Below are 27,886 nucleotides of genomic sequence, written 5' to 3'. Positions count from 1 at the left end.
GGAATTTGTGATTGAAGCGACAACGAATGTAAGGGGAATTTATGAGCATCAAGAAGAAAGCCTTCCTCATCAATATTTCTAATCATCCCGACAGATCTAATCTTTCCAAATAACTAAGATCACCAAAATGGTCCGAAAGTTTGCTTAAATTATCACACTTTGAAATATCTAGATATTTTAATGCTACAAGGCAATGGAAATCACTATATAATTCCTCCAGTTTACTAATAATTTTAAGGTTTATAGCGAGCCAAGTTTCCTGAAACCTAGAGGCAACCTTAACAACCTCTTGTAATTACTCAGTTCTAATGTTTTCAGTCCTACCAGGCAGTGAAAGTCAGTACACAATTCTTCTAATCTCTCACATCCTGCTGAGTCTAAACAAAGATGCCCAATTTCAGTGATCCCGTGGATTTTACATCTAATGAATTTGAGCTTGTTTAAATTTGAAAGGTTGTGCAACGACAATTATGAAGGTTATTTCACAACTTGTCACTATTAAAGAGAAAAGTGGAAATCTATTAGCAAAGATAAAGTGCAGATTTATGAAGGCTTCTATGGATAGATTTATGACAATATAGAGGACTATACTTTCTCTATGGACATAATTATGAGTGTATAGAGGACTACGAAAGGACTATAAATTGTGAAATTATAAATGTTACCTGCTTTCTCCATTAAGTGTTGCATGTAATATAGAATTTACAATCCTCTGCTTCCTCCCTGTAATATTATTCAACATAAATCAATGAGTTTGACTATGGTGTCTTACATTTCTTGAAACCAGAAGATTCACACAGTTAGTTGTCATGCAATCATAGGTTAATGTTGAGCTCCACTTGGTTTTGAGAATAGTTTAATATTCTCTTCTAATAAGGGCCAACCATGTGAAGGCCCCTTTAACATCTACATTCCTCGTTAACATCTAAAATTCATTCATTCTATTAATAAAATGTAACATTCATGAATTATCACATGATAACATTCATTAACACATTAGTTTCATTAGAACATTCACATTAACATTGAAAAATAAGATTCATTAGAAACTTTCAATAAAACATAAATAAAACATCTATACATAAGCATCAACCATTATCAAATAAGTTACATAAGTTCACATAAATAATTTCTTTTTTCTTTTTTTGTCATTCCCTATATTGTTGTAGAGGCATATCCATGTTTTCATCGATATTCCTTCTCATCCGTGGACGTACACTCATGGATGCGCACTCGCTATGCTTTCCAAAAGTTGGTCCTTTACAATAACAAATAAAAGGGTTAAATTTTAAAAAATTGAGACTAAAAAGATTTTAAAAAACATTGTAGTGAAGTAAAAACACAAACCTGTGTCACCTTTTTGTAAAGGAAAAGGCTAACAAAAGTATAACTATTCACCATGAATCTCATAAAATTAGTATTATTATTTTGAATTTGAAAATGAAGTAAACTAATGAAGTATATAGAAATGGATGAATTTTAGGATTATAATTTTTAATAATTATTTTGAATAAGAATTGATACATTTTCCTAATTTTCATACATAATTTTTTAGCTGTTGAAAAATATTGAAAATTAGGGGTCTAGTTCCCACCACAAAATTATATGAAAATAAACTTATTTAACTTTGATCTTAGACTATGTTATAGATAACATAATCAAAAATAAAAATTGGCTTTGGACCTAATTTTTCTCTTTTTATAATGATTCAAATTCAAACTCACCTACAACCGATAGTTTTCATCTCCCACCACATTTTTCAAAACAATTATATTATAACAAGGAAAACAATTATATATTCTAGAAGAGAATTCTCTCCTCTAGAACGCTATATAATTTTTAAATTTCTTTCATATGATTTTTTATTTTTTCTTTCTCAAAATCGACATCTTTTCAAGTGTTAAATTACGTGCTTGTAGAATTTTTAAATTACAATATACTAGAGCTAATTAAAACACTATAAAATCTATATGAGAATGTTCTTAACTCTGAGCTCTATAAAATGGCATTTATATGTTATTAAAAAAATATCATAAAAAATAGTAAGAGTTATTGAAATGCCACTTTTCTGAAATAATTTTATTTTTTTAGTAATTGGATACAAACTAGTATAAAACATGCATTTAATAGACATTTCCACTTGGAAAAGTGTGAAACCATATATAAATTAGTGAATGAATTTATCTTCGACCATATATTTGAACAAAATTTCTTGTTAGATAGAAATATTCAAGTTTCATCATTCTAATAAGTTTGCCTGAAAGGTGACACAATTTTGTACTTTTACCCAACGCTCTTTACATTGTCCAACCACATCATCTTTCCTGCTTGTCGGCTTGGACCTCAACACGCTCATCAAGAACAACCTCTGCATCCTTACAACTGAAATACAAGATGTTTTCTTAATCCAAACACATTATAGTTAATTTTTTATTACTACACCAAATTTGATTTAAAAATGTTTACTTGTATATACATTGATATTATTCTCCATCCATCTCATCATTAGGATCATTGCCACTATCTTGGTCATTCTCGTCATCATCATAATCATCATCATCGTCATCATCATCAGTAGAAGCATCATCATCGTCATCAACAGCAACATCATTTTCTTCAGGAGTATCATTGACTAACTCTCGATCATGATCCACTTCATCTTCCTCGGTATCTTCTTCTTCCATCGCATTATACTTTATCGGCCTTCCCCTTGGATCATGTCTAACAACAAATGACCAACCTAGTTTGTGTGCAACCTCTAAGTAAAATACTTGCTCACATTGGCTTGGAAGAACATAGAACTCATCCCCAACTGACTCAAACAACCTTGTATTAATCATTGGAAATCCATTCTCATGCTCAATAACAGTTCTATAAGGATCATTTTGATTGAATTGTAATCTGTACCATTTGACGATGAAGAGAACTAATTTGAAGGAATTAAAGTCATAGTCAATTATATCAACCAAAATGCCATAGTATCGATTTTGAGATTGTTGAGGATATAAGTCATTTATAGATGAAATATTGGTTACCTGGAAGACAACACTTATCCCAGAATCACAAGTTTTCTTTGTGTCATCTAAATCTTTGATGCAAAATTTATAACCATTAAAAAACATAGTCTTGTAGTGTTTCACCTACAATAATTTCAAACATGTATAAATTATTCCATCATGAGTTCAAAAATATAAGATTGATTAACAAACTTATAAGTACTTGGAGATCTCTTAAACCATATGCTAAATCTATTTCCTTTTGTGTAACATTAGGATCTCCATTAAAATGAGCTTGTTTAACCAATGAAGACACGAATTCTCATTTTAATCCATGATCAAAATGTGATATCATTCAATCCATACCGTCATCCAATCTTTGATTGTTTGCAATAAACAAATGTATTGCATCCCACTCTTTTGCGACTGTACAAAAGTAGATAGATGACTTAGAATAGATTTATTTTGAAGATTAAGAATTATTTAAGTACAATAACATCTCATAATTTATTACCTTTCACTTTACTAAATCTACCTTTCTCCACTAAGTACTCCCCTTCAATTTTTTTAATGGAGTCGAGATCCCAAATGCAATCTATATGGGTCTTTGTTGTAAGATTCGGAAGATATTGAGTAACGTACACCATCATCTGGTATTCCATATATCTCTTAATCATAGAACCCTCAGGACATGCTCTTTGTCGAACCAAACCCTTCAAAAAATTTAAGTGTCTCTCAACCATCCACATTGACCTACGCTGTACAGTCTCACATAATTCAATCTCCTCAACTTGGTCTATGAGGTAATGTTCTTGTTCATTGAAAAAAGTTGAAGATAGAGACTTTTACGTTTCACACATTAGTAGAGGAATTATTTTCTTCCAATATTTTATATCTTCATGGATTTCTTTAGATGACAACCACCTACAAGGGATCCAAGACACACAAATATATAAATACGAGACTTTACAATATATCACTTGTTTGATATATTGAAAAAAATCATTGCTTACCTCATGTATTTTTTAAGATCATATATCACTTGTTCAATATTATTGTCAAAGTTGTTAGGGAGCAATAGGGGTAGCACATACTGCAACAATTGTCAATTGATCATTTCATTATTTTCTAACGTAATACAATGAAAATTGAATGCAATTTCACAAATATATTGTAAATACAAAAGACTGTGACTTACCTTGATGAAGGTATGCCAATAATGCATTTTTAGCCCTTGGACAAGTTCACTTTCCTTTGATATGAGATTGCTTATATTTGCAACAAATCTTGTAGGAAATCTCATTTTCTGTATGACTTCTTTTATGGCATTGATTTGCTACTCTGTTAATAACCAAGGAAGGGCACTTGCATTAATTCAATCTCCATTTCTATTTTGATTCAATGATATTTTTCATCGCAGGATTAGAATGATGAATGTCACTACAAATTTGGCAAATTTTTCTTTATCACATCTTCCATCCAATATTTTCCACAGTGTCTCTGTTACATTCTTTCCAAAATGCATGGTATCAAACAAATGCATAATTTGTAGTTGCTAATAGTAGGGCAACCTACTAAATTCTTTGGGATAACATTTTAGTCCCTTTGGAAGGTGGTAAGTACCGATCCCTTGACAACCTCAAATTCTATTATATTTTAACTGCCATAGGTGAGGTGTCATCCTTCGTGACTTTGATGTAGTCTCTTCTTTCCTATTGAAAATATGTTTTTCAGCACTTCGATATTTATGTTTTGTGTGGAGAAAGTGTCTATTCTCATCAAACACTTGCTTTCTTAAACTCTTGGAATGACAAGATTTCATCTTTGGACCACACATTAGACATACAAATTTTCCCTTCGTTTGAAGACCTACAAGATAATGATATAATTGGATTAAACATGTTCATTTTTGGAATTAATATTATCGCATACAACTAGATTTTAGCATAACATACCACAAAAATGTGTCAACCCTAGGGCATCATGAATTGTCCACACAAGTATTGCATGAAATTGAAATTGTTTTTGTCCAATTGGTCTAGAGATATCATATACATAGTGAAACCATTCCATAACACCGGCAACTCATCGATAAGAGGCACAATACATACATTCATATCTTTCACTTGGTACTTACCTAGTTGAATGAACAACATCAAATAATTATTGTGGTCATTTCACTCCAAGACTTATAATTACATGTAGGTAAAAATAAAATAATTAAATACTTGAAACAATCATTTCCAACATAATGTGCTCCCTCTTTATTGACATCCATGGAGGAATGTTATTATTGATAACAAAAATAGGCTAGACCGAGTAAACAAATCTCATCTCTCCATATGAATTGACACTGTTAGTTGCCAGAGAAAGCCTAAGATTTCAAAGTTCTTCTTTAAAGTGTGGCCACTTTTCCTCTATGTTCTTAAATGTTGAACCATCCGCAGGCATTCAAATAATAGATATTCAGAAACAAGTTAAATGAGAAAGGATAAGTAACAAAGAACAAGGCAAGGCGAGTATGCAAAGGATATGTACAAGAAGGTAGTATTGACTAAGGGGAAACATTTGCCCCTGTTGCAAGACTTAAAGGAGTCAAAATACTGCTAGCATTTGCCATAAAAAAAGGATTCAAAGTACATCAAATATATGTAAAATCAGCTTTCATAAATGAAATTCTAAAAGAAGTCTACATTGAACAACCTGAAGGTTTCATTGATCCAAACAAAAGAAACATAGTATGTAAACTACACAAAGCTCTATATGGACTGAAGCAGGCTCCTAAAGCATGGTATGAAAGGCTGCATGAATATCTAGTAAGAATTGGTTTTGAAAAGACAAATGATAATAATAATTCATATATAAGAATCACAGGACAATATATTGTTAGCAGAAATATTTGCGGATGACATTATATTTGGAGGACATGAGATGTTATGCAAATCATTTGCTGAAGAAATGACGAAAGAATTTGAAATGTCTATGTTTGGAGAGATAAAATTATTTGTTGGCCTACAAGTTCATCAAATGAAGGATAGCATATTCATCACTTAGTCAAAGCACATTAGGGAGACATTGAAATCATTCAGAAAGGAAGACTCCAAATCAATTGGAACACCTATGTCTACTAGACATAAACTTTCAAAAAATGATGATTCAAAGGAGGTAAATCAAACTATCTACAGATCAATGGTTGGGAAACTTCAGTATGAGGTACACACTAGACATGATATTGCATTGGTAGTTGGCATAGTTGCAAGGTTCTCTGCAAATCCTTAAAAAAAACATATGATGGCAGCAAAAAGGATTCTGAAGTATGGGCCCATTTGGTTGCTGGAATACGATTTAAGAATGAGAATCTGAAACCCTGGATTTGAGATTTTGGAACTTGAAATCCAGATTACGGTTTTTGGAATTTTTTTTGGGACTGTTTGGTTCAAACTTAAAAATATTTGATATTCATAATTTTTTATTCCAAGCTCGTTTGGTTCAAAATATGAATATATGGTTCAAAAAATGAGTATAAAAGTTATAGTGAGAAAGACTATTTGTATCTCTATTTTTTTCAAGGACCTATTCATGATGCTTTCAACTATGCACATGCCAAAAATGTAAAATTTTCATTACAAAATAAAAATTCAAGAATTTTTTTTTTTTTAAAAAGGACGAAAGAATTTATATGTGCGGTACTAATTATTTTATTTAATCCAAACATGAGTAAGTAATAGCAGAAAATTTTCCCCCCATTTAAAAAAATTAAATTTCAAAATTTGTGCAAAAAAAGGTAACCTCAAATGGGCATTCAGATGTCAAGCCCAATTAAATTTTACTTTAGTTGAATCCTCATTTTCAAAAAATGGGAATTAAAACGAGAATTCCAAATAACAAATATTTTGAGGAATTTGGAATCCTTGTTTTAGAGGTCAAATGGGGATAACGAATTCTACTTTTTCCCAATTCCAATTGTGTGGACCTAAATAATGGATTAGAATTTTTTAAGAATTCCACATGCCAATTCCATTCTAATTCCACCTACCAAATGGGCCCTAAAAGGAACTGAAGAATATGGTTTATGGTATACGAAAGGAGGAAACCTTGAGTTAAGAACCTTTACTAATGCAAATTGGGCAAGAAGCGTTGATGACAAAAAAAGAACTAGTGGGGGAGCACTATTTCTTAGAAAGAATTTAGTGTCTTGGACAAGCAAGAAGCAAAATTGTATTTTTCAATACACAACAGAGGCAGAGTATTTTGTCGCAACAGTTAATTGTTCTAAAATAATATGGATCAAGCAATTATTGTCATAAATGGAGGAAATCAAGGAACCAATGGTTATCTATTGTGATAACACAAGTGCAATCAATATATCCAAAAACTTTGTGATGCAGACAAAGACAAAACACATTGCAATAAAGTATCATTACCTAAGGAAATTGGTTCAAGATAAAGATGTGAGACTGGAATATGTGAACAACAAGGAGTAGATAACAAACATATTTATTAAGGCATTACCCAAGGATGTATTTATGTATCTAAAAGGTAAACTAGGGATTATTACTCTATCTAATGCTCAATAAAGCACAAGATAGTGATGCATCAACCAAGTTCCATTGAAGATCTATCAAATTGATGTAGACCGTCATACTTCAGGGTGAAATGCAAAACATATTGCATATGAATCAGTACAAAAGGTACATAGTAACTTCAAAGTATATATCCTTTGGCATTTGATGTCAAAGAGGGAGAGTGTAGTATCTGAGAAAGAAAGTATTTAGATGATGAGAATATACAACAAACATGGAGAATAATGACAAAAGTACACAATAAAGTGATGACAGATGCAAGAGGGAGAATTCATTTTGAAGCACCTGAGACAAATCCAGGTAGAATCGTTGAGGGAGTTGGTATGGATGAGGATTGAAATGAATCTAAGGATATTATCAAATTGCTCATACTTTTATCATTGTATGTTGACATGTTGTGTTGCCATCAATGCGAAAGAAGGAGTTTGTTGAAAACAATTCTTCAATTGTATGTTGTCATTGATGTTACACAAATATCAGTATTAACCGAGTGGTCAAGCAATGAAGAACTTGAAGGATATCAATATTAACCAAGCATATTCAGTGTTAACCGAGCAATCGAGCAATGAAGGGTATTCAGTGTTCATCGAGTAGTTGAGCAATAGAGGACTTTCAATGTTAACCAAGCACTTCCAATTTTAACCAAGTGGTCGGGCATCAAAGGACCTCCAAGATTAACCGAGTGATCATTTCTAGTATTGAACAAGTGTCAGCATAATACAATTGCCCATTAATTCACTAATTGAGGCTAACTATTTGGATGTTTAATGGTTATTTGAAAGGGTATTCAAGCCGACTTGTCAAAGCTTATGATATATAAGGAAGGTCAAGTAATGAGGAGAAAATGTGTAAGTGAATAATGTGGAATAAGATGGAGATGTGATCGAAGGAAATGAAGAGCGAGCAAGTGTGGAAGATAAGCAACAAAGAATATTCTAATCAGTAAGGATCCAGAGGTCAAGCCAAAACAAGGATTTGAATGTACAAAAGAAGTTGCTTCATAAATTAGGCCAAATCACTATTACCTTATAACCATTGTAGCAATGAAGAAATCTCTTAACAGAGTTGACTTAATAGTCATATTGTACATCATCTGACAATGTGACATTTTAAGATTGAAGTGTTTGAAGACCTCTAACTAGGTCATTCCTAACAGGGTGATCTAAATCCTCTAACATGGTCATGTACTTAACAGTATGTATTGTAACCTTTAACAAGGTTGGCTCCTAACAGGGCTCAATTTAGAGGAGTGAAAAATATTGTGACTAATTGCACGGTGGTTTTTCCAAATTGGGCTCCACATTAAATCTTGGTGTTGTTTGTGTTCATGTTATTTACTTTATGATTTATGTTTCTGCAACTACGTTATTAAAGGTTAAAACATGTTAATATTCATAAGATTGCTTTGTTAACCGAGTTACAATAATAACTTAGTTTTAACTAAGTTGGACAAAGTATTGCATTATCAGTTAAAAGTTTGATTTGACATCTAGGGACATGGAATTGTTTTTGTAATAATTGATTCACCTCTCCTCTCTCAATTACTCTCTTCATTTCCAACACAAAGATCATTCAGAATAACCAAGAAGGGTTAAGATGATGGTGAGGTGCATATGAATTGGACAGATGTATAAAATTGCAAAATCATAAAGAGGAATCAAAACTAAGAAAATTAACATAGTTGGCAAGTTGAGTGATAGGTGATCAGGCACACAATGTCCACAGGAAATCTATAATGTGGGTAGGTTTAGTAGCAAGATTGTTGATGTGATCACTAGAGGTCAAAGTGCTACCAGTTCAAAGATATTTTGATGGAAGGTGTCCATAGCCTCATCAACTGACTAACCAACACTTTAACACTAGGATGCTTAGGTGGCAGGACCACAATGGTGACACATTCCTTATCCCAGGTAGGGAGGGCCATTCTCAGTGAGAATGAGTGAGAATTACACTAGGTTCAAATGCCTAGACTTGCACAGTACATACCAATTTCTACTTCTCTTCGCGTAGTGTTATCTAAACCTTGATTGTGACTAGTTATTACTTTCAGTTGCATCTTTTTAGCATTGTACTTTATGCAATTACATTCCCGTTCATATTTAAAGATCGCTAAGATTATGTTATCCATTTTTGGACTTGAATTGAAAATTGTGAACCATGATTTTAAGATTCCTTGATCTTAAAAGTGGCAAGGGGTGCCTATATGTTGCTAGTTCTATTCTCTTCTAATGATGATTAAATGGCGAGAAGGTCGTACATGATATTTTGTGCCCTTGTATGGAGTAAGCACACTTGCACAAACAAAACTATCAATGCTTATTTATGACAAGATATAACTTTTGATTTACTTAAATGCTTCTTTGAAAACATTGCAATGACAAGATGGACATAAGAACCTAAGTCACATGAATGGGAAAAGTGGATTCTCAAATCTTTACATGTGATTGGTAAGCATGCCTAGATGATCTACCTACCTGACAAGAACCTTATGTAAATTTGTTTTAGATGCTTATGATCAATTTATGACCCAAGGATGGGTTGAGCTAAGAAATTTCAACTTAAGGTAATAATTTTCAGCATAGAACTTGATTGAATAGATTACAAAGAACTTAACAAATTTTACTTGCATCTAAATATTTAAACTGTGTCAATCGTTATAAAATGACCAAACTAAACTAGTGTGCACATAGGTACACGGATTTGAAATTTCTTATACAAAACAAATAATACTAGACAAGATATATGATATGAGTTGATGCCATGAGGAGCATATTATTATGAACTTGATTTTGGATAAGTGAGGGGATTCTATAGGTAGAGTCCCATGGAAATGTAAAAGTTTTGTGGATAGATTAGACTTAGGGTCTGAGCCATAATTGGAATGTTGTGGATAAAACATACAAGCATCTGGGTCACACCCCCATCTCAGGAATTGCATGTGGGCATGTAGTCCAAGGGCATAGGAGACTGGGATACAAATAGTGTGGTACCATGTCTATCATAACCTCTATGATCTTGATTGAATGTATGATGATCTTTCATAGTATATTATGGTTTTACCTTTTGACAAACTATTATACATCATAATACACATGTGGTATTGATTTTATATGGTAATGAAATATCAAGACATACTGAGCTATTCTATATTGTCTTAGAGATCAAATATATTTCTATCATAAAATGATTATTCTAATCAAATATTATTGTGATAAGATGGGCATGAAGGCCCGAGTTACATAAATGGAAACATGGACCCACTAAACATTTCAAGTGATTAGTGAGCTTACATGGATGAGCTACTCATTTAATGAGTACCATATACCAGATAGTATGTATGAGTGATTTAATTTTTGTGATCAAGTTGAGATCTAGAGAATGCTAGTTGACGAATTACAAGTTTTTGAATGATTATCTTACTCTTGATTGTTCAACCCTAAAAATTCTCTTATACGAGATATCAGTATGAGAATTGAACTAAAAGCATTCGAAGTGTCTACATGAGTATGACAGAAATGTATAGAATACCCTAAAACATGATTAATTCAAAGTGATGCTGAAGGCAGTACAAGTACAATAAAGTAAACACAAGTGAATTTGTGTTTCGCTTTTGATTTCATGATATCATATAAGTATTTCTTTGAAAGCGTTGAGATAAGGGAATGATATACCTTGATTTTGATCATGGCTTAGATTTTGATTCAAATTTGAAATGAGATGATTTCATTATATATATATTTGAAAGATTCTCTTAGTGTTTAAAATTATAGAGTTCATTGAGGATGATGAAACACAAGGGGGAGGGTATGTTACATCCCAATTCTTGGCCCATATTTAAAATGTTCATATAACCATTGAGGTTTCGTGTGAAGTTAGTTGACAGGTAAAATTGGTTATGATCATGTGAAATGGTAAAACGGTTGATTGTTATAATTTCATATCAAGATGGCATGTTAGTTAATCGTTATAATTCATGTAAAGATGACATGTTAGTTAATCCAATGATTACTGTGCTCTAGGTCTGTTTCTACAATCTACAATACAGAGTCCAATGCGTCTGTTTCGCCCAGCGCTCTGTGCAGAGGCAACATCCTGTAACCCCGTGCAGTGGCGTCATCCTGTGCAGAGGCGGCATCTCGTGACCCCGTGCGGTGGCAACATCCTGTAACCAGACAGGTTCCATCCAATGCCCTCTAATCCTGTGCAGTGACCTGACGCCGTGATCCCTGCTTGGCCCTAACGTTTGACTGTTGATGACCTAACGTTTGAGGCGCTTGACTGTAGATGCCTCACCGTGAAGTAATCATCCCCCTACAGTGAACGTGCAAGTAAAGTATGGAGAAGTCGTAATCAGTCCGTACCTACACCACAAGACAGATTATGACCCACAAGACAGTTCGTACATGATTTGTTTGACAGAATGTCTGGTACCGTTTCTGCTTTGTTTTATTCAAATACGACTTAGTATTGTTTATTCATATATTGTTTAATATTGTTTTCAATCATGGACCCCCCACCCAATCCAGCAACATTACAGCAGATTGTTGACCGCTTAGCATTATTAGAGAAGGATAATGCAGCTCTGAAAGTCACAACTCTTTCTCTCTCAACAGTTTCCCAAGGTCTCTTAGTGCAGCTCCAGAAGTTCGAATCAGTGAATCAAACTCTCCAGGATACTATTCACCCCCTATCTCAATCATTAAATGACTTGAACTAGCAGGTCGTGGCTAATTCTTCTCGCATCCAGGACCTTTCTGAAACTTGTAACACAAACGGTAGGCATTACGAAAGATATCAGCTCCATTATTGAAGACTTTGGAGACATTGGAAACCTCAAGGATAAGCAGACCGAGCTTGTTAAAAGACAATCATCTCTTTTGACTGAAACAGAGCAAAAAATTAAAACTTGGGCCTCTACTTGCAAAAACTCCAGCACTACGACTTTGCCAATGGTTGAAAAAATTGTCCAAGAGAAGTTGGCAGAAGATCGAGTTAGGCGCTGCAGGGAACTCAACCTTTGGGTTAGAGGTCTTCCTTCGTCCTCCATTGATCCTCTCCCCACAGGCTACTCATTTCTCAACGAGCAACTGGGTATTTCAGATATTACATTAGACAGAGCATGGTTTGGACACGATGGCACCCTTTTTCTTAGGTTTCTCTCATTGGCTGATCGACTACAAGCTCTCAGGGCAAAGAAGAAGCTCTTCCTTCTTATCACAAAGATATTTCTTGATGAGGACCTCACAAAATCACAGGTAGATGAACCAAAGCACTCTAGGAGTCTTGTGGTAGAAGCAAGGAGTAACGAGAAATGGGCAGTTATAAGGAATCTAAAGGCAGTTATTCATGACTCACCTACCAAGGGTTGGGATGAGAGACATACCCAAGCTAAATGACAATCTGAGCACCAACAGTTTGGCAAGTCTAAGCCCTCCATTGGCTCTTTGGTTGTCAACTGTTGGAATGGCAATGGTTCCCTGTGGTCTTTGCCAGGCTTACTTCATGATGCAGTTGGGGATGCTGATTCGTTAGCTGTTACCAAGACTCATGAGAGTCCTACTCGGCCCCTTCCAGGTTACACAGGGTATCGGTGGCTTTCAATTTGCAGAGAGGAGGTCCAAGCTTCGGGTGGTGTGCGTGGTTCCGGTCGAGTTGCTTGTTTGATTAGAGATGATCTGTTCAGTAATACCAGGTTAGTTGTTTCTGACACTTATGCCAAATTTATGTGGATCCGAGTTGGAGGTACCAGTCACCGTCAGAAAGATATCTTCATTGTTGTTTGTTACTTCTCGCCGACTACCTCACCTTACACCATTCATAGTGTTGAGGATGGGAACCCTTTTTCAAACCTATTTGAGAGCATCTCCAAGTTTGGGGCTATGGGTGACATCATCATCTTAGGAGATTTTAATGCACAGACTAAAGATCTCCAGACCCCCCAATATGACCGTGGGTTCAATTTGATTTGTACTACTGAGAGGGATCTTACTAGTATGGGGCTTCAGCGTTTATCCGAGGATCACAGTGGACCTCTAACTTGTTATGGTCGCCACCTTCTCCAACTCTGTGAGTCCTCCAACTTGGTGATCCTGAATGGCCTCTCTTGTTTCCCGGGTTCTGAGATTTTTACGTGTTGGCCTCATAGTGGGGGTGCGAGCGTGGTGGATTACATCCTCGTTGTTGCTTCCTTCCTCCCCTCCATCCAAAATTTTACTATCTCCCGTCTTCCCTTGGTTGATCATGCCCTTCTTAGCCTTTCGGTCCATGTTTCTTCCCACCCTTTATCACCCATCTCTACTCACCCTGCCCGGTTCCGCCCCCACACTCGTTTCTGTTTCAAGGATAGTGATCAAGACCTCTTCATTTTCCATTTGAGAAGATTCCCCTGCCCAGCTAGCTTCACGGATCACAATCAGGTGTCCACCATGTTTCACTCACTAGCTACCGCGATTTGGGAGTCGGCTCTCCTCTCTATCCCTCACCGCTCCATTTCCAGCACTCAAAGATTGGCTCGACGAAATACAGTGGTTTGATGATGACTGTAAAACTTTCCACCGCTCCTTGCACTTGGCTTTTGATACTCATTCCCCCGCTTTCACCAATTTACAGCTCTCTTACAAATGCTTTCTTCGCCATAAGAAGCGATTATTTATTGCTTCACAGGGCAGATCCCTCCGAGACACACTTATTCAGTATCCCAAGTTGTTTTGGCGCATCATGTTCCCCAGGCGTAGCCAACCCCAGTCCACCCCCGACCTTCATCTCCTTGCTTCCCATATCTCCACGTTGTATGACATCCTGGGTCAGCTCGTCCCCCTTCCTAGCCCACTCCCCCATTGTCACTTATTCTCCACCTCCAGCATTTACGAGGCCATCAAACTTATGAGATGCAGCAAGGCGGCTGATGAGGAGGGTTTTCAGGCGGAGCTCTTCAAACTCAGTACCACGATCTTGGGCCCTTATCTCTCTACGCTCTTTAATAGAGTGGTTTGTTTTGGTTTTCCGGACTCTTGGTCGAGACACATTATTCACCCGATCCATAAGTCTGAGCTGACCTCTAATCTCGGAAACTATAGGACCATCATGATTGGGCATACATTTGTCAAACTTTATGCTACATCTTTGAATACTATTTCATCCAGTGAGTTTGATAGGAGGAATTGCAGGGCTAAGGGTCAAGCAAAATTCAGGACAGACTACCAGACCATAGATCATATCTTTACACTACGAGCTATTATCGAGGAGGCTCGACATCACTCGAAGAAAGTCTACTGTTGTTTTGTGAATTTTCGTAAGGCTTTTGATTCCATCCCCAGAGCAGCCCTTTTTCAGAGACTGAGAGATATTGGTATTTCTGAGATCTTATTGACGACTATTATGAGGTTATATGAGACTGTGATTGGTAGACTCAGGACCATAAAGGGCCTCTCTGATCCTATCCAGAGCACCATTGGGGTGAAGCAAGGCTGCCCTCTCTCGCCCACACTGATGAACTCGAGGCTTTTCTTAGTGACTCCTCGCTTCCAGGTGATGGTTGTCATCTACACCAGGTATTGATCTCCATCCTTCTCTTTGCTGATGATGTGGTTCTTCTTGCTTCCTCTCTTGAGGGTCTTCAGAGGCTTTTAGATAGACTTGCATCTTTTTGTGATATGAGATAGTTGGTTGTGAACCTTGAGAAGACTCAAGTTATGGTCTTCAACGGTCTGAAGACTTCACATCTCCATTTTCACTTCTAGGGTTGGGATGTTGAGATTACATCATCTTACACATACCTTGGGGTTAAGTTTTATGGATCTCGTTTCAGCTTGAGATCAGCTATTCAGCCTTAGATCAGTAAAGGGTTGGGTTCCCTTGCCATGCTCGAGAGACAATGCTTCAGACACCACTTTCAGGATACATCGTCTAAGCTATCCCTCCTGGATTCCTTAGTAAGACCTGCAATGCTCTATGGTTCGGTGGTTTGGGGTCCTCTTTTAGACTCGGATTGGGCCATGATCGAGCATACCCAGATTATGCTCCTCCGTCGAATTATCAGATGTCATGGTTCTACCCCCCATAGTATTATTTTGGTCGAGTTCAGTGCTCACCCATTCAAACTTGTAGCCATTTTTTACTTGATCTGGTTTCTCCACCGTCTTCGTGGCTTTGCTGACTCGGAGGAAGGCCAACACAGATACCCTTATTTAGCCTACTGCTCCTCAGTTGCTATTGTTGACGTCGATCCTGCCACTAGAGCCCGTGGTTGGTATGCTCAAGCTACTATCCTATTGTGTTCAGTGGGGATCGACATTGATCATCTTCCTCCCTACTAGTTCTCATTGGATGCCCCTGCTCATCTACTCCCTTCTCGGCAGGAGTTGAACAGGCATGTCAGACTTGACATTTACAGAAAGTATATCACACGGACTTGGGTGGATCCTCCAAGGGGACTACGTCCAAGGATGGCTTTCTACGCTGAGCACTTCTTAGTTATCCGAGATGGGATTATTGTACGCCTTGAGTACTTACATAAATACTGGACTCACGCCCTGCGTATCTCCCTTGGCTCCTTTAGGGTGGGCTCGCACAAACTCTGGATTCAGGTCGATCACCATATTGCTAGAGAGGATCGGGTGTGTACACTTTGTACCTTAGCAAAGGCAGAATCTGAGATTCATTTTCTTTACAGATGCCCCATATACTACGAGATTAGAGGGAGATTTTGCTGTATGTTTAGAGATTGCAGATCCCTCTCGAATTTTTTCAGGTACACCAATCAGCGTTGCATTGCACTCTATCTCCGCGAGTCCTTACAGCTTCGTGACCATACTTTACAGCTTTCATTCCCTAGGAGTCAGACCCAAGCACAGCTTATTACGACCTTCTTCTCGCCCTTAACTCCAGCTCAGGGTGTGAAGCGACCGTATAGTTTCCCTAACACGAGCTGTTCCAGATCGGTGAGACCCCGCAGGGGACCTTTTTGCCAGCGACACTCCTCTCATGGCACTCAACTTCATCACAGGGCTTCTGGTAGTTGCACAGATCAGTCACTGTTGGACTTTTCCCTGTGAAGACGGATACCTAATCTTTTCTGTGTTGTTTCTTGCTTTCTTCTTCTTTTGTTGTGCTTGTTCTTTTTTGGACACCGTTTGGTGCTCCGTTTGTCTGTTTTTTCCTTGTTGTAAGCTTCCAGTCCCATAGACCCACGTTGTGGTCTTTTGTTGGACATTAATATATTTATCTTATCTTATCTTATTGTAATGTTACCTTGAAATCTTGGAAAGTTAGTTATTCATCATAAATTCATGGGGAGTGAAATGGTGGTTAGCCATTATGATGGTTTATTAAAATAACTTGTTCTAGTAATTGTAATTATATTGAGGAATATAATATTATCATGGAGAAATCCTATCATTACAGGAACACGTCGAAAGGGGGAAGCATTGCGAGAAAGGAATTGGGCACAAGGGCACCACCTACCATTGAGCAAATAAGCAGGACTCCTAAACCACCACGACCAAGGAAAAATAGCTAGGGAAGCACAAGTATACTAAGGGGCAACCATGAGCTAACTAGATCAACTTATATAATTTAATAATTACTCAAACTTAAATCAAATTGAGAACTATAGTTACCTTCAAGCAATATTATTTTATCTTGTGTCACCGGCTCTATATCTTTTGTTTTCATAACTAATATATGTTTTAATATATTATTCACAATAGTTTTTTGTCCCTCTTTGAGCAACCACATTTTCTATATTGCTCTCATCGGACTTTTATTACTTTATTATTATCTTCGGTCAGCCATATAACCAATTTTACTATTACTGCATGAGCCAATGACCGAAGATTCTTGTAACTCATGCCACCTTGTATCTTGCTGATAACCAAGCTATGTTTCACGTAATGGTTCTTGATTGTTTATACCATTCTCATCTTTGCAAAGCAAGACATTATCATTGCCTCAATACCGGTCTTTGTTCTACTCTCGATATTCTTTCTGCAATTGATTCATCAATCTCGGTGTGGCTTCCTTTTTAAAAAGTTCTTATACTAGTGCGTAGCCATTCATTGAAGTTTGAAGCCTTTTGGAAAAGACCTTCCCCACACGTAGTCAAAGCCACACATAATTTGCAAGACAAACCAATACTAGGTCATGTTATTAACTTTTGCATATGTATTTGTATATATATTTTGCACAGAGATCACAATGCTTGACTGAAGCAATGAAGAATTTCCAATCTTTTTTATTATTGATTGAAAATGAATCAATGATCTCTTTTTTTTTAATATACGGAAAGACTAAGCCAAAATACATGATTTCTATTTGTGAAAGCAATACTGAAATATAAGTTAGTAGAAAGAATACCCATACAAGAGCATCATGTCATATGTTCTTGCGATGAGCGTTTTATATCCTAGAGAATTTGATATTGTAAGAACATACTTCTATAACATTGTGTTTAGCAAACCAAAATGGTTGATCATTGAGTAAGTTAAAGGAAATGTCAATTGTGTTATCAATGTCAAGTTAGCGAAAATATTGTTTGTCATGTATGTATGCTTGAACATTTTCAGATGTCTTTTAATTGTGCCAAAGCCAGAAAGGAAGTGGAATTGGCCATGCATAATAAGATATGAATCCACATTTCCTTTAATAAACCAAGGCCAGTTAGGCAGATTTCTTGGTTGTGATTACCGTTACTCATATAACCACCTGATGAATCATCTAGGAAGACTAGTAAGGTCGAGATGAAGGGTGTGAACAAAGGATACCCTTGTATAATAAAAGAATGAATCATCAGTAACTCAAACAAGAAAGTAATATTAATAAAAGAAACCTGTATCAGCTCATGGTAATCTAGTGTATAAGTCTTTTTGTCTAGTTGAGTGGCAGGTTGGTACTCTAACACTGGGTTGCTCATTGGCTAGACAGTGGTGTTCCTAAGCTTAATTCCAGGTAGGGAGGACCTTTCTCGGTTGAGATTGTGTGTGGATACTTAAGGGTTTGCGATTGGTTGGTTAAGCCCTTAACAATGCTTCTCCTCTGCATCAGATGTCAAGGCTTGCACAAGAGAGGGATCTGATCTGCATTCAAATATCATCCAGTAATAGGTATTTATTTTTATGAATTTGCAAATTTCAAGTCGAAGTTATGTTAGATAGTTAATATCATCTAATCAGTTATTGTACTAGAGCAATTGGTTCTCTTCCATCTGAATATGTAAAGTGGTTTTTAAATTATCTTCATGTGATTATGAAAGGTAACGCATCTTTATCGGTAAAAACAATCTTCTTTTCCATTAAGTAATGGCTAGTTATGATGGTAACTAGATATTTTGCATTTGATGGAGAATTGCTTTTCCAATGTTGGTTAAGGTAATTTAGTTAATCTGGTATAACCGTTGATCTCTTTCATATGAACATGTAAAATAGTTTGATTCTTCTTTAATGAACCCACTAAACTGACCAAAAAGTTACAATTTTAACAGAGTATCATTACTAGACATTTATGAAATTCCCAACTTTCCCAAATCGAGCAACCCATGTTTAGAGAGATAAGAGATGGTAATAAATCATGTATAGTTTGATTCCAAATTAACAAGATGCTCAATAGGATAGAGACCATTAATGCAAACTGAAATCTTTACCCATTCATTCAAGTTTTCTACAAAGAGATGGAGTAAGGATATAAAGAGACAACCCATTAGTTCAATTCCAAACCATGCAACAATTTATTCCTGTAAGACACATCCATTAAATTCTATATAAAAGTTAATTTAATACAGAATGATTCAATATAATTTTCTAATTTCAAGATGCCAACAAGCATGAATCCACCTTAAAAAAAACCATGAATCCAAATTGTACAGTAAACCCAGAAGCACTCTAACTGTCTCACAGAATGCCCCAATGTAATCCTGAAAAGGTAAAATATTTCATCACGTGACAGTAAAAATGCCTCAACTGAAATTAATTGAATGTAAAATCATTCAAATGTAGGAGAGTTGTTTGAAAAAATGCTCTAGGACAATAATTCATGTATTAAAAAAATATACATAGCAAGAAAAAGTGTTTGATGACCAGTACTTCATAGGAACAGTGTAAATGTTGGGAACACGCGACAAACCATTTGTTAAAATGCCCAAGGAAAAGAGGTAACATGCATGCAGCACATGAATTTCAAATAAATTATGCAATATGGACGACACAATCAATTCGTCTTAAAAAGAATAGGAATTTTAATAAAAATGGTATAAGTTAGTAAAACCACATTCCTCAGCACATGGTAATAATAACTCCACTACTCCTAATCTATATCTCAAAACAAAGGCGTCCAAAACAGCAACCTATGGCATACAAAAACTGGACATAGACATATAGGGATCCAAAACAAGCACCGTTTATGGTGCCTATCACAGATTTGAATGATGGCACCCAGCTGCAACCAAAGTGGTGCCAAGCAAAAAAAATGTTTCAAACAACGAAAAAATAACCAATCAACAAGGTGAGAGATGGCACCCCGAGTATGTTATAAAAAGGAACAAATGCAACAATCATTTGTGGCATCCAAGCATCCAATTCCTATGGCATATTCGTAAAAATTGGGAGTGAAAATCAAGACCTAAATGGTTAACACTTGGAATAATTTCCCAATAAAAAGTAAAAACAATCATCTACAGTGAAAATGTGGGAATTGTTTGACATAGTTCCTCTTGGAAAATAGTAATCATTGTGCCCAGCAATATTCATTTCATCAGCAACCAAAAAAGTGAAAAAATTCTTTAAATGGCTTCTTGCCATTTTCAAAGCCCCTTTAATAGGAGCCGGATAAGATTTTGCCACCAAATCATGCAATACTATAAGCACCTTGCTAGGAAAGACAACTGAGAACCCACAACATTCATACAAGTTTAACTACTTTTACCCACAATACAATCATCAAAAATTTCTTCACATAAAATACTATGGCTTCATTAGTAGTCATCCAAGAGGGTAGCCATCCGAACCTACTTATTTTTGAGATCAAACAATTATTGCTAAGGATATTATGCTAAGTACTGGAACCTACATGCTCCTGGCAACGCTATTACTACTAAGTAGGTAAAAAGCTATCTCAACATAACACTTCAAACATTTTAATGGACATACAATACACTTGGCAAGGCTATTCCATTGCTTGGTAATCCTATAAATACAGTGGTAACATTCATACTATTAGCATGCAAATTCAAAAAAAAAAAAAAATTGATGTGGTGCATTAAAATCATAAACCCAAATCAAAAACCCATAGCCATTCTTCAAGCAATAAATGTCCAAAAATGGAAGCAATGATCATTATAGCATTCAAAGCCAACATATATTCACTCATTAAAAAATCCACAAGTACCTATGAGGAAAGACTGACCAAAAAATGCTCAAATAAAATGTTGCCAGTTTTTTAGCTTGTCGGTTCCAACTCAGTGGTTATTGGCAAGAAGTTGGGTTCATCATTCTTCATATTTGCAGGTAAACTTACCTACAAATTTTCGTGTCAGATTGGTGCAGGAAAAGATGCCTAGGATCCATTGTAAATATTAGTTGTCTGCAACCCAACATCGCAGTAGCACTAGCAACAAGAGATGTTCACATCACAACAGGTCACAACAGCTCACGGATGTTAACCCCTTGATTTGTACGATAGATCTCTTATAGATCAGATTCAAAGACTCATGGCAAAGGTTACACATTGGATAGCATAAGATGAAAGAAATACGGGTGTGAATAGATGAAAAAAATATTTTAAATACTTGGAAGAATATCTGTATGATGCATGTTCTCTTATAATTTTATTCCAATTTTTTTTTATCAAACCATTAGTCTTTCATAGCGATATCTAGATAATTTTACATTTTGATGCAACCTGATTTGGGATCTAACAATGTTTCTGAAAAGTTAAAATATTGTTTGAGTTTTTAACATTTTAGTATGGCTGCCTCTTAATTTAAGGTTCATGTGTTTGATATTTCTTAGATTTATTACATAGTTCTCATGCCCTTATTCCTGTCATTTGTTTAGCGTATCAGAAACACATCAGTCTTGGAAATCTGGATGGACACGTCTCCACACAATAGAAGATGAAGTTTCTTTCCATCTCTTATAGGTCTCTTGTAAGCGTCACTTGAACCAGAGAAATTCTTCAATATAACTTTTCTAAATATATCACATAAATTACATTGAATATTCTAAAAGTGCTAATATGTGGTTGACAAAAATCAAAAGAACTAAATACACTTATGAACTTGTAATTTGGTTCCTTTTACAAAAAATTTATGAGGTTTCTTATTCATTCTGAAAATTCCCTTGCTAACTCCCAATTAAGAGGTAAGAATACGAAACAAAACAATAATATAGTTATATTCGATCTCCAAATACCCAACTCTGTCCTTTTCTGAAAATGACGTACTAGTACCCATGCCCATCCCACATACCAATACCAGTACCTGTCTCCTGATAACTAAGATTTGTTATGGACTATTGCTTTGTTATTTACATCTTTGCTAGCAGGATGCACTGCTATTGTACTTGAGCAATTTACCTGTTACATGGCTACCGTTGATTCTATTTTTTTGGCGATTCTATTAATTTGAGTTGGTTCTAGGCATCATTTGGGTTTTTTTTAGTTTTTTATGTTTCAGAGAACACTACCTTCATGGAGAATATTTATGGGCACAAAACTGCACCACAGAATACATGTAGATTTACTTTATATATTGTTGGAAAAATCTAATTCCATATGTTACATGGTTGTGCCCAGCTAGACAGTCTATCAGTATGGAAGCATTATCTAATTATGTGGTCATTTGGATTTTTCTTCTGCTCCGATTCCAACACCAGTCTCCAACCCTTGGTACTTTATTATACAATCTAATTGCCTTTCAGTCAAGTGGCACTGCCTTTAAATTGGTACCTACACCTTCCAGATGGAAGCCAACTAATTGTAGCAACAATATTTTGTGCTGAATATCTCTTGTTTCTGTTCTATTCTGCATAACATGTTCGTCTTGAAGATCACTAGGATCAACTTCGAGTATTGCCTGTGGTTCTCTGTATTGTTTCTGCATTATTAGGAGTAGCATTCCCACCATCATCATGGTAGAGTTATTCAGGTGTATGGCAATAATAAAGCAAGAAGTGTAGCTTTATCCAATTAACCATGGAATTCTCTGAAGAAGTGATGTGGGGATGAGTTTTAGAGATGGATGGACCAAGGGCCTAAGATTGGGGGGAGTGGAAGGACAGCAATAGCAAGCGACACTGATACACATGTCCTACTTGGAAAAAATAGTTATAAAAAATCTATAAGAATTACATTTCAAATGAAACTTTGGTATATTAGTAAAATAGCAAAATTGCAAATATTAAATACCAACTACTTGAAATACTATTAAATTTTGATAATGAAGATGTTGAATCGGAGATTTATATCATATCCAAAACATCATAAGATGATTACAATGATATCACCAAATATATTGAAGGGAGGTCTATAATCAACCCCAAATTCCTCATCATTAAAACTATTGGATTCCACATGGTCAAGCTCCACCAAACTAATACTGACCAGCCCCATCTCTGTACTTGTAGCATCCTCATCAATTTGTGTCGGCTCCTTGTTGTTGGACTTTCTTTGTACACAAGCATCTATCAATTAATGAGACTTAAAGCACTATGTACAGCCGCAAGATTCTCCTCTCCTAGAGATAAATGTGTTCCTCTTAAGAAAGTGGATGGAGCTATAACTAGACCAGTTCCTCTCAGCACCTGAAGAACTAAAAACCAGAGATAGCAATTAAATAGCCAGAGTGATAGTCAAAGAATTTTATGCGTAGCAATTGCACGATAAAATTGGGTCCTCCACCAGAATAACCTCTAAGAGTGGCAAATCTAATCCACTTTGTGCAAATCATGTTGGCTTCTACAAGATCATATGTCTTCTCAATGGCCCTAAAGAACCCTACCTTCACCTCAACAACCAGTACCAATGTAATTCTATCAAGCTTATGTGCGCACCACTTAGGATTCAATGCAATAGGCAGCCATGTACAACGAAGTGTTCAGCCTCCCACATTTCCAATGAATGATTGGTTGATTGTGCTCATTCTTAGCACAACCCTCATTTGATCAAGCATAGAATCAATTCACTCATACACCTCTCCAAGATTAGGTGCATCGTCATCCCTGTATCTGTTGAACTGAAAAACTGGACTATTGATGGAGACTAATATATTTTGCATCCATCCAAAAAAACACCTCTTCACCATATCACTCATCCTCTCCTACATTATCTTGAACTTGGTCCACAATTCCATTTTGTCATCATAACTATGACTTGCAATGATACTTGCAACTCAAAAATCTTCTCCAAGAGAATGAAATAGGGTGCATGTATGGTGTCAACAAGTTCCAAGAACTCCTTAGAGAAGCTCCTATAGAGTGGGTGTGAAGTGTGGTAGTTGCAAATGAACATTTACACGTCTCTAGCATCACTGACCACTGCTCAAGTCCACTCAATCTTCCCATGTCCTTGAGTGCCTTATTCATGACATGCACACAAGAAGAAGTCCAAATATTAAGCTGCCACAACTAATTTCCCCACATCTTGGTACACATGGGTTCCGTTTGTCACTTCTTAGAGCACATTTTGTGGCCCAGCCTCCTCATTAGCAACATTGAGGATCTAAAACTAAAAATCAGCATCTTTGTGATGCCATGAACAATCAACTAATTTTAAGGAAACATTCTCTTGACACAACGTTCCTCCATTCTCTCCATCAACACATTTATCTCAAAACAGTTCTTATCCAAGATTGTGGTCCTCAATTTTGTCTACCCAAGTTGCACATATGATGGTCCTGCCCCCGGTACCATTGATATCATCTCCTTCGAATAAGGAGATCAAGCTACATGAATGGAACATTGGCAAAGAAGAACTTGCCAATGGCATCATGTACAGCATCCTTCAACTGAACACTGAATAAATCAGCTACGGGTTACATGCATCACTTGTCAATAGTTGTTCCTTGTTCTCTTGTATATGGGCTTTTGAGGAACACCCCATAGCTTGTTTATGTCAGCGCGCCTATGTTTCACAGAGCTTATCAGATTACTTTTATATTTAAAGGTCCAATGATCCAAAATGGATGCAGATTGAAGATTGAAGGAATAGTGTGCCATTCAAAAGAGTCTGAAATTGAAGGCAATTTCTACAATTCCATAAATACCTAAACAAAAGCACAAGTGTATAAATCAGCAAAATGCAACTCTGATATAGTTTAACTAAAATGGTTGCCTGTTTTTAATCCAAAAATTAGTCCAAGTGCAGCTGCAAAATACATAGTGGTACAATGGAGAAGTCTGCATATCTTTCTCTGTCATTTATTGGAGATTTTTTTCAGTCACGTGATCCCATTGACATCATTTATCATCTCTCCACGACAACATATTTTTAGGACCATTTGATGTCATTTATTCTATGTGCCACGGTGTTTTGGGGATGGGGACTGGGGATGGTTATAGTGAAATCAGAAAACGTCTTGTCTGAGACACAAACCAAGCCTGCAACTCCAACACTTTGATTCATGCATGAAACACATAATCAACTTAGTGCCAGCTTAGAGGCATTAGTTATTATAAATGCCCATTGGTACTTGTTTCGACTTTGTTGACTTAAGAAAGACATTGATTTGTGTTGGTTTTTAAAATGTTTCATGACATTTTGGGGATGAGGACGGGGGGACAGTTGGGGATGTGTTTCCAAGAAGTTTCCTAGAGGGCCAAAAATAGGGGATACATCCCCATGGAACATAGTTAATTACACCACCACCAGGGGTGGGGTGATAACAAAACAAGCAGATGGGTTTCCGGGATAAGGGGGTAAAGAGCCTCAATTTGGGGGAGGCGGCAAGGGGGCGGCAGGGGCAGGGTGTATATATTATATACTATACATATGGTACTTAAATGGTAGTTATCAAAAGATAAATAAGACTACTAAGAAGTAAAATAATAAATTGCAAACGACAAATACTAAATAGTAAATACTTGAACATTGAAGTTTTAAATATCGAATCAATAATTTGAAATTAGAATGCTCAATAATCAATACCCCTAAGAGTAGCAAATTTCTTAGTTCACTGGGGTACTTGTCCTAGGTAACCTTAATTCACTGGTAATTTTCAAGTATCTGAATCTTAGAGATAAGTTTGAGGACCTTTGGCTTACTAGTTAGTCAAGTCAATCCAGGATATCAGTGAGACTTGGATCAAGCTACTCAAGGATGTGGAGTTGAAGTCAAGAGATTTGTGATGAAATGAATTAGACTCCTTGGACTATGATCCTGATATGTTTCAAAATATTGTTATCGTGACTGCAAATTATGAACTTTCATTGTTTTCTATAATGATTTTCTTTTATAAAAAAAAACTGAGGAAAAACATTTCTTCTAAGACCTATGAATCCACTCTACAGTACAGAATGTGTCCCTCTTTTTTCTTAGAGAGTAGAGACGGGACTGACTATTACACATTATCATCATATCAATTTCAAACAGTAAAATAATATACCTTTTTATGAAGAGGGTTGTGGTCATTGTCAAAGCATCAATTTGAACTTGAATTATTTACAAAGTATGTAACATTTGTACCAAAAAGCATGCAACCACAAATGCTCAAACATTTGCAATTTTATAATTAATTCAAAATTTTCATATCCAAACTCAAAAAACAAATGATAATCTAACTACAGAGTTTTGAATTCTCATTATTTTTATTATGATTTTTCTTGTTTTTTCTTACGATTTTTGCCTATGAAACCATTCTATGGTACAGAATGTGTCCCTGTTTTTTTTTAACTTACACAGGAGAGACAGAACCAATTGTTACACATTACTATCATAACAAATTTCAAATGGTGATAGAATACTGCTTACCTTTCTTGCTGACCCAGGCTACCCTAATAAAGTGTAACTGAATGAGCTTTCTTCGCCTCATCCCTCCGACAGCTAGAAACGACAAGAAGAAATGGGCAAAATGATCACATCAAATCCGTGAATTGTTGTAATCTTACCATTCAATCCATTTCACATCTACATAATAATCCTATGAATTAGGATTGGAATTACATGAAATGTCTGTAAAAAGCCCCGAAATGCGGAGTCATGATAAGCAAAACCCTAAAGCTAGTAACCCATATTTGAATCCCACCCATCACTGCCATTATGCCTCTAAACGAAATCAGAGCATCTTCGGGGAGAAATATAAAATTGAACAGAGATGAAATACTATGAAATTATATATGACATTGATCTATCAAGGTGGCTCAACTGACAGGCCCCAAAGTCTTCACTTTAATGGTTTTACCAACTCAACCAAACAGCTCTCATCATTCACTGTCTTTTTTATTATATGATTGAAATTATTTATGCATAAAAGAGTTGTGAGGATGATTGTATTGTCAAGTAGGTTAGTTTAATTGGTGAGGATGACTGTTTTGGTAAAGTAGGTTAGTTAATTGATGAGGATAATGGGATATTATTTATTAGAGTTAGTTTTCCTCATACATAAAGTTTCTAGTTTGAATGTATGTTATAATTTAGTGTATTATGTTTAAATGTATGTATATTTGTATTTTAGTAAATTATAGTTAAATGTATGTATCTCGATAATCTAATGTACTATTTGAAGACATATCAATCATATTCATTGTTTATTATTTTATTTGAAGTTAAAAAAGATTGCAACGCAATTATATATTTTGGAAGAGTTGTAGTTTAATTACTAAAATGATGATATGGATTTGGATTACATTATCCATCAAAATTAGGTCAACTCAATGATTTTCATAGAGTAGATCTCCAACTTATAGTAACTTAAACGTATGGACCATCATAACATACTATGTGAATGTATTTCCATTTAATTTAGTTATATATAGAAAGCTAATAACACTATTCATTTGGGCCATCTCTTAAAGGAGCGAGAATCGATCAATTAGAAAGGAGCAAGGAATCCTTTGGTCTTGGAGTGAGGGTTAATTGGGTTGAAAAGGATAACAAGTTTTTGCATAAAGTTGAGTTTACTTTTCCTTAATTTTGATGGGCCTTTAAGAGGTGGTCTATGGAGAGTCGGGAGGAGATTTTATTTAGGATGGCTTTCTCCTCTTACACCACTTCACAAATTAGGAATTTGAGTGGGAAGGATTTGTTGTTGGGATAACTTTGGCTTCTTATATGGGCGCTGAACAATTACAAAAGAAAGAGGATCTCTTGCAATGATTAACGGGATTT

General features: G+C 35.8%; 1 long non-coding RNA gene across 1 annotated transcript; it reads right to left on the bottom strand.

The window, feature by feature from the left end:
- Positions 1–1,019: 1,019 nt before the first annotated feature.
- LOC149576744 (uncharacterized) lies at positions 1,020–27,071 on the bottom strand. Its single transcript, XR_016362102.1, has 2 exons — positions 26,531–27,071; positions 1,020–1,258 (listed from the first exon to the last, which is right to left on the bottom strand). It is a non-coding gene; the product is annotated as an uncharacterized LOC149576744 (long non-coding RNA).
- Between the last annotated feature and the right edge of the window lie 815 nt (positions 27,072–27,886).

The sequence above is a fragment of the Cupressus sempervirens genome, chromosome 1 (assembly GCF_028749045.1).
Source record: "Cupressus sempervirens isolate cs-2001-9-10 chromosome 1, ASM2874904v1, whole genome shotgun sequence".
Lineage (NCBI taxonomy): Eukaryota > Viridiplantae > Streptophyta > Pinopsida > Cupressales > Cupressaceae > Cupressus > Cupressus sempervirens.
The sequence above is the reverse complement of the archived record's forward strand: the minus strand, read 5'-3'. Positions and strand labels throughout refer to the sequence as shown.